A 13,344-nucleotide genomic window follows, 5' to 3' on the forward strand; every position below is an offset into this window, starting at 1 on the left:
TGGAATGCGCGCGCGCCTTCGATAGTAGAGGGCGATAGCAACTAAAAGGCCTTATGCAGCAGCTATGGCTGTATGCGCAGGGCGTACTGGAGAGCCGTGGACTATTGATAGACCGTCATGGAGGAACCATGTTTTACGCCTGTTCTGCAACTTCTTCGTAATTTGGGCAACTTGAAAGGCAGATGGCTTCACCAAGGTAAAGAAGCAAACAGTTTTTGGTCTAACAATATTCAAACTAAGGGAAAAAAATGTGAAAATAACGTTGTACAGCATCCAAACTTAGTTTGAATTCGGGTTCACGTGGATTTCTTATGCTTAAACCGCCATTGTTTTGTCTGCCTTGAATTGAAGTTGCAGGCAAACGCATGTCTGTATCAAAGAAAACATTTGAAACTGAAATTAGACAAATAGCCTATCTAATCATAATCATAATGATAATTACATTATATATGAGTCAGAAACTTAATTACATCAAATTAGGACGAAGATTACGGGCACACTCTCGCAAAATGTGGTTCGGCGGCTTTCTGTACAAAAACCTCGTTGGCTCGGGGTTTTGTGCGTGAACCTTATTAGTCAGCCGATCACGCTCAATTGACTTCGGCCAAACCGCAAGTCCCATCATAAGGAATTAGTTAACCATAGGCCAAATTTTTTTTTAAATATTTGGTCTCTGGTCAGACCAAAGTTCCGGAATTGACGCGGCGATGCGGCTTTGTTTTTTTTTGTATTTTTTTTTCTTCAAGCTTGGACTGTACAGACAAGGTGGGTACTATTTTGCTTTTTGGTGTTTTCATGTACATTGGTGTCCTCCATAATTTGCCTTGGTGCTTTCGATCATTTGCCTTGGTGCAATTTCCCATTCCTTGGTGCTCTTTGGTAAAAAAATAATCATAATGATAATTACATTATATATGAGTCAGAAACTTAATTACATCAAATTAGGACGAAGATTACGGGCACACTCTCGCAAAATGTAGTTCGGCGGCTTTCTGTACAAAAACCTCGTTGGCTCGGGGTTTTGTGCGTGAACCTTATTAGTCAGCCGATCACGCTCAATTGACTTCGGCCAAACCGCAAGTCCCATCAAAAGGAATTAGTTAACCATAGGCCAAATTTTTTTTTAAATATTTGGTCTCTGGTCAGACCAAAGTTCCGGAATTGACGCGGCGATGCGGCTTTGTTTTTTTTTGTATTTTTTTTTCTTCAAGCTTGGACTGTACAGACAAGGTGGGTACTATTTTGCTTTTTGGTGTTTTCATGTACATTGGTGTCCTCCATAATTTGCCTTGGTGCTTTCGATCATTTGCCTTGGTGCAATTTCCCATTCCTTGGTGCTCTTTGGTAAAAAAATAATCATAATGATAATTACATTATATATGAGTCAGAAACTTAATTACATCAAATTAGGACGAAGATTACGGGCACACTCTCGCAAAATGTAGTTCGGCGGCTTTCTGTACAAAAACCTCGTTGGCTCGGGGTTTTGTGCGTGAACCTTATTAGTCAGCCGATCACGCTCAATTGACTTCGGCCAAACCGCAAGTCCCATCATAAGGAATTAGTTAACCATAGGCCAAATTTTTTTTTAAATATTTGGTCTCTGGTCAGACCAAAGTTCCGGAATTGACGCGGCGATGCGGCTTTGTTTTTTTTTGTATTTTTTTTTCTTCAAGCTTGGACTGTACAGACAAGGTGGGTACTATTTTGCTTTTTGGTGTTTTCATGTACATTGGTGTCCTCCATAATTTGCCTTGGTGCTTTCGATCATTTGCCTTGGTGCAATTTCCCATTCCTTGGTGCTCTTTGGTAAAAAAAAAAATTGAGGAGGTGCGGCAATAGAGGGCGCTGTTTGAGCCACCGCGGAACATTTTGAAAAAAAAGATTGACGCGCATGATTAAAATCGACGCGCGCGCAGACCAGAGACCGACTTTTTTTTTTTGGCCTAAGGCCAAAAAAAAAAAGTCTCCGGTTTCTGGTTTGTGCGCGCGTCGCCGTAGCCATGCGCGTCGGCAAAGTGAAAAAGTTTTTTTTTCAATGAAAGATGATGTCTTAAAACCGCCAAATTCACTGGTTTGACTGGAATTCTGCTGCTGCACAATTTTAACGTGTTTTCAGATGGGGTTATGATCGAGAATAAGCTTTATGTGGCCTCTCTGGACTCCCAAATATTTGCACTAAGTTTAGTTGGGCACCATTTGCAGTCATCAGCCGACATTTGAAGCAAAAAAGTCAGGTAAATAAAACAAAAAAGCCGCGTCGCCGCACCACTTTTTGGGCAAGCTCAATACAAGAAACCGGAGACTTTTTTGGGGGGGGCCTAATCAGACAATTTTTTTCAAGAGTGTGTCTCTAATGGTGTATGACGTTTTCGGCGAACCGGATTAATTGACCGATCCAGTAAACCCCGCCCACTGCGCACTGGGCAAATTAACACGTGCTCCTATCCAATGCCACACTGCATTTTCCTGCCGCGCGCATCATACGCGCGTGACTTTTGTGCGAGCACGTTGGACATATAAGTCACGGCTGTGATTGGTCAGAACACCATGGGGCGGTGCTTACTGGATCAGTCAATCATAGTCCACCCACACACCGTATACCTTTATTAGAAAAAAAACTCCGTTTATTTCGTTGCATTCCCGATGATCATTATCGTACACCACCATACATTTATCGTGAATTTCATGTCGCGAAAAAAAACGATGTTGTAGAACTTCATTGTCTAGAAAAAAATTGCTATCATCGCCAGTGTCGTGGAATAAATTATTTAGTACGTCTTAGTTGTCCCAAGTTCGGGCCCAGGGGCGGCGAATCCGGGGTAACACTCCATCCCCCCCCCCCCAGATTTTCCCAAGTGCCCCTCCTGCGGACATAAATGTGCCCCCCCCCCCCCCCTTGAGCATAAAATGTGCCGGCCCCCTCGTGATAAAAACAAAACTTGCTCTAAAATTTCGGATAATTTGTTTTCCCAAAATGGTATAGCCTGCATGAGCGGGGAATATGAAAACCCGAGCCCTTAAACCTCTACAATGGGCCTTGAAAATGGGCACATTATAAATTTCAACCGGAAATACGTCAAGCACCAAGCATTGGAATTTTCAAGTCAGAATTTCTGTCTCCCATAGATGACATCATCAGGGGGCCCACTTTGTTGGGGAATGGATAGGTCGATACACAATTTGGTTGAGGACTGTGTTTACCGTGACTGTTTATTCCACAACAATATTTTAATACACATTGATTGATTGAACTGGTTACAGTGAACTGAGACAAAGAGAACTGGGTGAACTGAAATAGACTAGAATAGAAATGGAACAGAATTGGAATTGAAACAGAATTGAAACAGAATGAGATACTGCTAGTGGAGCAGCACTTATATACTGGTGATGCGACTGTAACCGGTCAGTCCAAAAATTCAACCCCCAAAAGTGGGTGCAGTACATTTTGTTTTCGTCCTTCACAAATTTATTTAAACAGGCAATTGTTTTCAACTGAAGTTGATCATTATGAAACTGTGCCACCCCTCTAAGTAAGTCTCGTGACCAAAAGGTAATCGCCCATCGGGATTACGTCATTAGCATTCTATCCGATTCTCATTTCTAATCCAGGCTTGTGCTGAATGCACATTATGCAAATAACGTGTTTTAGAAGATTTCCGCTCAGACTCCAGCCCTATTGTTACATTCATGCCTCGCTGATCACCATGGTACAGCGACCTAGCGTGCACGGGCTTTATCTTAAGCTGTTGTTTCGGTGCTGGGCTAGGCCTTCATTACTGTCGTTGTGCTCCTCACGCTCACTGCATGCAACTCATTACACTGTTCAAAATTATCATTTTGGCTCGGTATAAAATTGTTTATTCTAATTGAACGTGCACATTGTGTCCAGTTTATATTGTATGAACAAAGACATCGTTACCATTTATTCCAAGATCAACACCAAGAGGGGCAATGTCTTCAAGAGTAGAAAGAGGTACGTTACATGTCTCTGATTAATGTGTATAAGGTGTTTAAGCTCTGGTAAAAGTAGAGAGTTTTGTCACCTGAAACAGAGAACTGCTTAAATTGCATTGGATGTTAAAAAAAGTTTACATGGAAGATAAATTACAGCAGAATTCAGGTGGAACGAAAATGATTATTTTATTCAATAATAATGCAATGCCAATAGGAATTTGTCACGTGCAGTGACATTGTGTTCCAACGTGTGTTAATTTGCATATAGGAATTTATAAAATACGTGCAGTGACATTGCGTTCGCACGTTGAGTATAACATTTGCACAGAAATTCGTCTGAAATGTGCAATGACATTGTGTTCGCACGTGGAGAGAAAATACAATTTCGAAAGAATTCGTTAGATACGTGCAGTGACATTGTGTTCGCACGTGAGTTAATTTGCATAGGAATTTGATACGTGCAGTGACATTGCGTTCGCACGTGGAACAGTTGAAGGGTAGCATTCCAGTGGATTTTTTTTTTCAAATTGTTGTCCCTGAATAATTAAACTCGCTAATTTACACCAGTATTTTCAATGATAAACCTGTGACAGTGTCTCCTTCATTGTCACATTGACTTGCAGGTTTTATGTAACTCCCTTTCTGGAGAAGGTTAAAAGACGTTCTCCACCTTAGTCTCAGAAACTAAAAAATAAATTGAAACAATATAAAACCTAATCAACATTCTGGGCAAAACGTTGGTGTAAGTGATGCAAACAATTAATTAGGTTTTTTGTAGGTCAAGTTGGGAGGACGGTGCAGACGCTGCAGGCGTGCATTATGCAGCATCCGCAAAGCAAAGCAGCTGCTGGATCTGTAGGAGTGTTAGGATAATGTTATAGGCATTTAAATTCGGCGAAATATTCTCATACGCGTTTAGAAACCTCCGCACCGCGTTCTATCGCTTTTCCGTTCGACAATAAGGCATATTCATACGTAATGTTCGGCAAACTCGTGGGTTTTTTTTTGGTTTTTTTTGGCTAGACCGGAGACGGTTTCAATTGGTACGAAGACCGTGAAGGGACATGGGAATTATTTTTTTTTTCATGTTCATAATACTATTACGTATGTGTTATTGTCACGTACGTACGTAACTCACGCACGTACTTGAATATTATCACGTACGTAGGTAATATTATCACGTAGGGCCCACGTGATAATTATTACGTACGTAGGGCCCACGTGATAATTATTAAGTACGTATGCACAACATATACTCGTTTAAGGATACACGTATTATCACTTACATGTGCAATACATGTACGTACGTAATATGTACTTATTTATCAGGTATGTACGCAATAATGATACTAATATTGCGTTAGTACGTAATATTATATTATCATGTGCGTATGTGATAAATTAAATGTATCACGTACGTACGTTGTGATTGTCATGTGTATAGTAGTAGGCCCTAAATGAACAATAGGCCTATGTTCATCTCTTCTTGGTCTTCGTACCCACGTATCTGCATATCCGCATATCCGCGTACATGCGTAATTGCGCGATTTCGTGTACCATACTTCGAAGTGATAAAATCTAGGGAACTGTTGAGCAAAGTGCAATGAACAGTGTTAGGGAAAATGAAGCAAACGAAAATTAGGGAGCCAGCATAGCCCGCTGCGAGCATGCGCACATTGAGCCTGCACGCAGTGCGATGGGGATTTTAGAAGTTTTCTATAAAAAAAAAAGTAAAAAAAAAAATATAAAAATAACACTAACTTTATGCAAACGAAAATCAAAATCAGTCTAATGAAAAACACTGTCCCCCTAAACTTGAAAGTACTGGTGTATCTTATTTTATTTTCGCTATTAAGAAACTTCACTCGCAAATTTATAGGCGACTTTGTTATTGATTGAGAGTCATTTGTGATGTTTTATCGATCAACTGGAATGCTGCCCTCTATACAGACATTGGCTGGTACTTTGCCCAACTCAAAACAATAATTAAACAAAGTTAGTAAAACAACTACAGAAAGTGGCAATGCCTGGTGCGTTGTCCACCAACGACGATATAATATCTTTATAATTGTATAAAATAGATTCATAAAATCTAGGCCATCGGCAATTGACAGTGACCATGCCTGGTGCAGTGTCACTTGTAAGGGATACCCTCTTCGGTGCGTATTAGTAGCGCCGATTTCCAAGAGGCCCCTTCCTTCAGAAGAACTTGAACATTAAAACTTAAACCATTTAACAAAAACACGAAAGGACGTTACTAACGTTACGTTTAGCCATACAGAGAAAACTGTTGGTTAATAATTAACACTAATTCCTAAATGAGCTCTCTGTTAAGGTGACATATACGCTCTTATAGTAACACTAAAAGGTCAAAAAAATCTGGGATTAACAGCGTCTCTAAAAGCGCCGCATTGTCTATACTTCGCTAGTCTGTGAGCAGTGAGGGCACAGTTGACCATATTTTAATGATCGTAGTAAAATCAAAAGTCATAACTTTGGTTAATTATACTTTGCATAAATTTATATAAAAGACATTTTTATTCTGTGAAGAGCTCTTAAGCTCGGATCATTATTAAGTATTTAAAGATAAACTTATCTGTGAGTAAAAACATGCTTACAGAGAGAATGACTTTTGGGGGAAAAAACTCAAAAGTAGATTGTATTTTGTTTCATTCTAAATGTTGCATGTTTGATATTTTGCCTTTGTGTGCATTGCTTTCTGTGTGGTGTGATTTTTTAAATGGTATCCGTCTGTTGTCTCTGACAATAGACAAAATTTAAAAAAAATAAATCAAATTAATTGTTGCGGCTACGAAAATGTCAAATCGTTAAGCAAAATCGAAGCAGATGTTGAAAAGTGTTATTTTTTTCTCAACTGCAATACGTCGGGCAAAAAAATGTTACGGTTTTGAAGAGGCAAACCTCAAATTGACGAAAATACGAAATCAACTTTAAAATGTTAGGCAGTATTGGAATGAAAATACCTACCCGGATATTTACTTGACTACGCGTATGACGAAAACTGAAAACAAAATTCAAATCGGTGCAAAATAAATGGTAGCGAAAATCACATCGTAAGCGAAATTTTTTTCCGAAAAAAAAATCACTCCGCTTTCCACGTGTAGGCCTACACGCTAGGAAAATGATGAAAATAACGCGAGGAAAACATCACGGCGTTAGTGAGAGTAAAAAATACCCGAAATCAGTATTATTTTTCTTGCCACAAAGTAAACAAAATGGGTAATGGAAATAACAATTCAAAATGACGAAAATAACGGCATAAAAATTAATCATCCGCAACGAGAGAAGTAAATAAAAGTGTTTTCGGAAAGCGAATTTCGGCAAACGGTGGGAAAATGACGGCAGCAAAAGAAAATGAAATTGACGAAATTACGAGAAAAAAATCACACCATGATGATTAAAATATCTGTTTAGAAAATGACTGAATTTCAGTTGTATACAGCGGCATTTCAAAAACATCAAAATTGTTGGCATTGTCGAGAAGTGCCTTCAAAAAGACCTAATTGCCCTCCCCCCCCCCCCAGCCAAAAAAGTACATTGTGAAAGGGTACAACTTATTGGCAACCTGCCGTTATCGGTGTCGGCACATGATCGTGTGCATTATGACAAAAAAGATCATGTCCGTTTTTAAAAGTAAATAGTGGAAACATGGGTAGAATCGTTTAGTTATTTGGTAACAGGTGGCCTTATTACAGGTAGGCTTAGACATAATGCTTAGGAATGTTTCACTTCAGTAACACATGGGCTAGGCCCAGTGTTTTCGTAACCCTGTTCACTTAGGAAAGAGTTGCGGCTTTCATCAAAGAAACTGATGATCTAAAAGTTGAGACTGCATGGATGAGCTAGGCTGCAATTTGTCTGGACGAAAATCGACCTTCAAAGGCTCCAACAGCCTCATCACACAGAAACTCGAGGAACCGGAAGCAGGGAGGAGGACCGACAGATGAACGGATGACCTGCTTGCTGGGCTACCCATTACTGATTCTTGAGGTTAGTTTACATGCTGGCCTCCTCTTCGCGGAATTAATCAAGTCACAGAACTCATCAAAATGGGCGATCTGACTCTGTTATAATGTTCTTCCACAAACAACGAGTAGTGGAATCGGCTTTGCGTTGTGGGGTTAATTCAATGTTTTCTTTCCTCTTTCTAGCCCTGGCACGAAAACAGCTCAATAATTCAAATGTGTTTTTTCGTATCCTTACAGAGAAATGAGGACCACTGACTGATGAGGGAATTGCTTCACTGAGATTGATGAGCCTGCCTCAAGACATCGTCAGGGCTCCAACAGCCTTATCACACAGAAACTCGAGGAACCGGAAGCGGGGAGGAGGACCGACAGATGAACGGATGACCTGCTTGCTGGGCTTCCCATTACTTACTATCAGGTTTGTATACATGTAGCCTACTTAAACAGAAACAATCAAGAACTAACCAAAATGGGCGATCTGGCGCTCTTCTATGTTCGTCCACAAACAACGAGTTCTGGTAGCGGGGCTTTGCTTTGTGGGGTTATTCAATGTTATCTTACCCCTTTCTAGCCCTGGCACAATTACAGCTCAATAAATCAAATGTTTTCTTTCGTCATTTAAATCCTTTCAGAAAAATGAGGACCACTGACTGATGAGGGAATTGCTCTACTGAGATGAGGATGAGCCTGCCTCAAGACATCGTCTGGGCTCCGACAGCCTCATGAAACAGAAACCCGAGGAACCGGAAGCAGGGAGGAGGACCGACAGATGAACGGATGACCTGCTTGCTGGGCTTCCCATTCCTGATTATTAGGTTAGTTTACATGCAGGCCTCCTCTTAACAGGAACAATCAAGTCACAGAACTAATTTAAATGGGAGATCTGACTCTGTTATTATGTTCGTCCACAAACGAGTTCTGGTAGCAGGGCTTTGCTTTGTGGGGTTATTCGATGTTATCTTACCCCTTTCTAGCCCTGGCACAATTACAGCTCAATAAATCAAATGTTTTCTTTCGTCATTTGAATCCTTTCAGAAAAATGAGGACCACTGACTGATGAGGGAATTGCCCTACTGGGATTGATGAGCCTGCCTCAAGACATCGTCAGGGCTCCAACAGCCTCATCAAACAGAAACCCGAGGAACCGGAAGCAGGGAGGAGGACCGACAGATGAACGGATGACCTGCTTGCTGGGCTTCCCATTCCTGATTATTAGGTTAGTTTTTAGTTACATGTACCTAAAGAATAAGCAGAAACAAGTAATCAAAATGGGTGAATTGGCGCTCTTCTATGTTCTCCCACAAATAAAGAGTGCTGGTAATGGGGCACTGCTTTTCAGGGTTAATTCGAACATTTCTCCCCCCCCCCCCTTGCTCTACCTTTCAGATATTCCTTAATAATTCGGATATTTTCTTTCGTCATTTGAATCTTTTTACAGACATGAGGACCACTGACTGGTGAGGGAATTTGCCCTATGATGGATGAGCCTGTCTCAAGCTGCCATAAGCTGGGAGGACCGACGGTTGACTGACCCTGCCTGCTTGGTTGGCCATTACCGATTCTTGAGGTAGGTTTACTTGAAAAGAGACCAGGGATATATAGGCCTACACTTAAATTTGTTATTCCTTTAATACTATGTCACCTCTTACGATGCTTGGTTTCCTCTTTAAATATTAATTCTAAATTATGCTAGTTTACTCTTTTTGACATGTTTTAGAAGATGAGGACCGCCAAGCTTGGATGAGACTGGAAAATTACGAAGCTGCTCTATGTGGACAAGGATGCCCTCATTAGACACTTTCCAATTTGCGGAATATTGGATCCAAAATCAGACTGCATATTATTTTGCATTATTATAAAACATAAAAACGACGAAAATACGAATTCTTACGCCAAGTTACCGCTATAATTGGAAGAAATAATAGCTTAAATCACTGTTACTTGTTAACTTTACTGAGATACCTATACCTGAAATATTTGACAACGAGTACGACGAAAATTGAAGGAAAAAAGTCAAATGTGTGTAAAATACATTGCAGTGAAAATCAAATCATGAGCGGATTTTCTTCTCACAGAAATGCTTCTCCGCTTCCAATAAGTGGCTGAGAAAATGATGAAATTTACGCCGAAAATAACTAAAATCAGTGTTGTTTTTACCTTTACTGCGATACCTACCCGAAATATTTGACTAAACGCGTGTGACGAAACGTGGAAACAAAATCAAATCAGTCCAAATTAAATTACAACGAAAATCACATAGTACGTGGAGTTTCTTCTCGCGGCACGGCACTCTGTTTCTACAGGTAGCTACAGGAAAATTACGAAAATTACACCGAAAATCAACGCGGCATATAAGTGAAGTGACGAAACATAGTTTACACGGCTAAAAAATCACAGCGTTAGTGAGAGAAATAATACTTGATATCAGTGTTATTTTTCTTACCTACAAAGTAAAAAAAATTCGATTGCGGAAGAATGAAATCAAAGAGACGAAAATTGCGGTAAAAAGATTAACAGAGGCAGCGAAAGAAATAAATATTTGAAATCGGTAATTTTCTAAACTTCTAGGCCCTATGTCATGCAAAAATTTGCTAAGGAAAAATGACCGAAATAATGTTAACAAAAAACTTTCCAATTATAATCGGCAGCCACTTCTGGTACGGTACTACACTGCTTAAAAAAGTCGGAAAGCGAATTTTGATAAATGGTGGGGAAAATGACGGAAATTAAGGAAAAACTCCATTATATCGATGTAAAGAAAATTACTGAATTTCAATTAAAGCAACAATATTAAAGGCATTCCCCCCGAGTTCTAGGCCTACACCACATCTTTTAAGTATTATTCGTCAGCAAAAATAACTGCAATTTGTGACATTGTCAAGATGTTTGCCTTCAAAAAAGCCAGAAATAGCCAGGTTATGCATGTGAAAGGGTACAACTTAAGTGTAATCAACAAAGCGATAGGGAAAATGGCTGTATAAGACATGCGACATATTTACTATCGCATACGACATTTCTTCGTGTTTTTGTAAATGTTTAAACTTAATCTACATCATTTATGTGAGTCCGATTTGGAAAGATCGGCAGGGATACATGTTTTTATCAAGTATATATTTCTCCTTTGAGTTACTCATTTGGTTGTCTTATTTTGACCTTTGATAACGTATAAGGCCGACAGTGCTGTTTTATTGAAGGGGAGAACACGAAAACCATAACGGAAAAAGCGTTGCAGTAGTTAAAGAGATCGGTCTAATATAGACTTTCACGATCAAATCTTTGTGGGCTACGAGTATACCGTACTTAACGAAAATTTCAAAAGAAAGCATTTCAAGATATGCGACAGGTTTAAAGTAACATAGAAAACTACTATTTCCTTGTTGATTTTAGCCTACGTGTAACCCTCCTTCCGTATAGTACTATGTTCAATGTAAGTCTGATTTGGAAGGGATCGGCAAGGATTAAGATGGCATTTTGTCATCTTAATGTCACGTGAATTTCTTTTAATGGTTGTTTATAGTGTGCGAGTTATATGCAGTTTCCAAAGCAACCTGCCATTATCAGCGTCAGCACATTATGACAAAGTAATCGTAATCGTGAAATAATGGAAACATGGGTAGAATCGTTTGGTTTCCATTGGATCCTACCCATGACCTGGTTATAGGTAGGCTTAGACATAATTATTGGCTACATTTGCAATGTTTCACTTCAGTAACAAATGGGCTACTAGGCCCAGTGTTTTCGTACCCCTGTCCACTTAGGAAAGAGTTGCAGCTTTCATCAAAGAAACTGATGATCTAAAAGTTGAGACAGACTGGATAAGCTAGGCTGCTTTGTCTGGACGAAAATGAACCCTCCAAGGCTCCAACAGCCTCATCACACATAAACTCGAGGAACCGAGACAAAACTAGCTTGCACAATATGAAATGATAAATTAGACTGCATAATGCAACGTCATTAATGTTATACACTAAGGCAACAACACTAAAATAAAATGAAAAGTAATTTTGATTTCATTAAATTATTTATGCCTCTAAAATAATCTTTAACCGGACACTGCAACAGACAGTTAACAATGGACAATAATGGAAACTTGCTGAAAAAATTATTGTAAGGGTAATAATTTGTCACTGGCTTTTTAGCAGTGACATGTCTGGGAGAAGGGATGTTCCTTTGATCTGTCCTTGGTCATCCAAAATTATTGCATCAATATGTTAATAATTTCATACTCCTTACCTTTAATGCATTCAATTGGATCTTCTCGGTAAATTATAAACGAGGTCTCGCCTAAGGCTTTCTATTTGCTTTTTGTTTAGTTGACAATGGAGAATTTTGCTCTATCAATTTAATTTGATATTAAAAGTGCATTTTTAAGAAAACCAATTTAAGTCATAAGAGTTTTGAAAGATTTCAAAAAGGATTTATTTATTGTTTAAAAACTGAAGAAATGTAACAAACTTTATTTAAATGTAACGTCTTTAACAAGACGTCGGTTTAACTAAAACGTGACTTTCTTTCCATTGTATATTTATTAGAAAACACAAGAACGTTTAATTTTTAGGAAAATTTAAAGAATAAACTGTTCAGGAACTTCTATCCATCAAAATGCATTGCAACAGGTATAAGTGACACTCAAATTACACTTGTGTTTGTCCTTTTGTGATTTATTTCATTGCACTTTTTTCACTTGTTATATTTTTTTACTTCGTATGCACAATTGTTTTTTTTGGTGGTTTTGCATGTCTTTTCATTTTCTTATTAATAATTAACTAACCTCACAAAAGGATAAACGCAATATATATCGAGTGTTGAACTTGCTTCGCATCAAATATTTTTTTCACATAATAGCTAAATTAGATAAACTATAGTCCTGAAATGTTTCAAAATAATCTAGGATTTTATTTGGTGGGGGGGGGGGCATTCCCAAGTTTTATCTTCCCTTTTAAAAATCTTATTCACAAAATGGCGAAATACAAAAACCTGGCTTTACCGTGTACAGTCATGTAGTCGTTGCTTATGTAATAATCATCTATGATATAAAGTGATTATTAATTTCTAAAATTTATTGGCCTTCTGCCCAACTTTTTTCCTCATTTGGAATCGTTGTATTTGTTTGTATGAATTGGTTTAAATATTTGTATGTCAAAAAGACTAAGGAATTAAACAAAATAAATAAAACTTGAAAGATGTGAGACATTTGATATCCTTGGAAAGTTGTCGGTATTTTGCCTATTTTTGTTTAAGTTGTTGGCGGGGGAGGTCAAGCTACAACAAAAGTAACAAAACCCAACTGAAATGACGTTTTATTATTTCTGGGTGATTGGGGGCGGGGTGCGCACATAAAGGCACGTCAGGGAATATAAAATAATTAGGTGTTTTTGTAAGGGAAATCTTCACTAGT

General features: G+C 38.8%; 1 long non-coding RNA gene across 1 annotated transcript; it reads left to right on the top strand.

The window, feature by feature from the left end:
• The first annotated feature begins 8,699 nt into the window (after positions 1–8,699).
• Positions 8,700–13,140, top strand: LOC119738153. The gene is made up of 3 exons (XR_005272430.1): positions 8,700–8,761; positions 9,385–9,513; positions 9,664–13,140. It is a non-coding gene; the product is annotated as an uncharacterized LOC119738153 (long non-coding RNA).
• The last annotated feature ends 204 nt before the right edge of the window (positions 13,141–13,344 follow it).

Source organism: Patiria miniata, unplaced genomic scaffold, assembly GCF_015706575.1.
Source record: "Patiria miniata isolate m_02_andy unplaced genomic scaffold, ASM1570657v1 HiC_scaffold_3, whole genome shotgun sequence".
NCBI classification, from domain to species: domain Eukaryota; kingdom Metazoa; phylum Echinodermata; class Asteroidea; order Valvatida; family Asterinidae; genus Patiria; species Patiria miniata.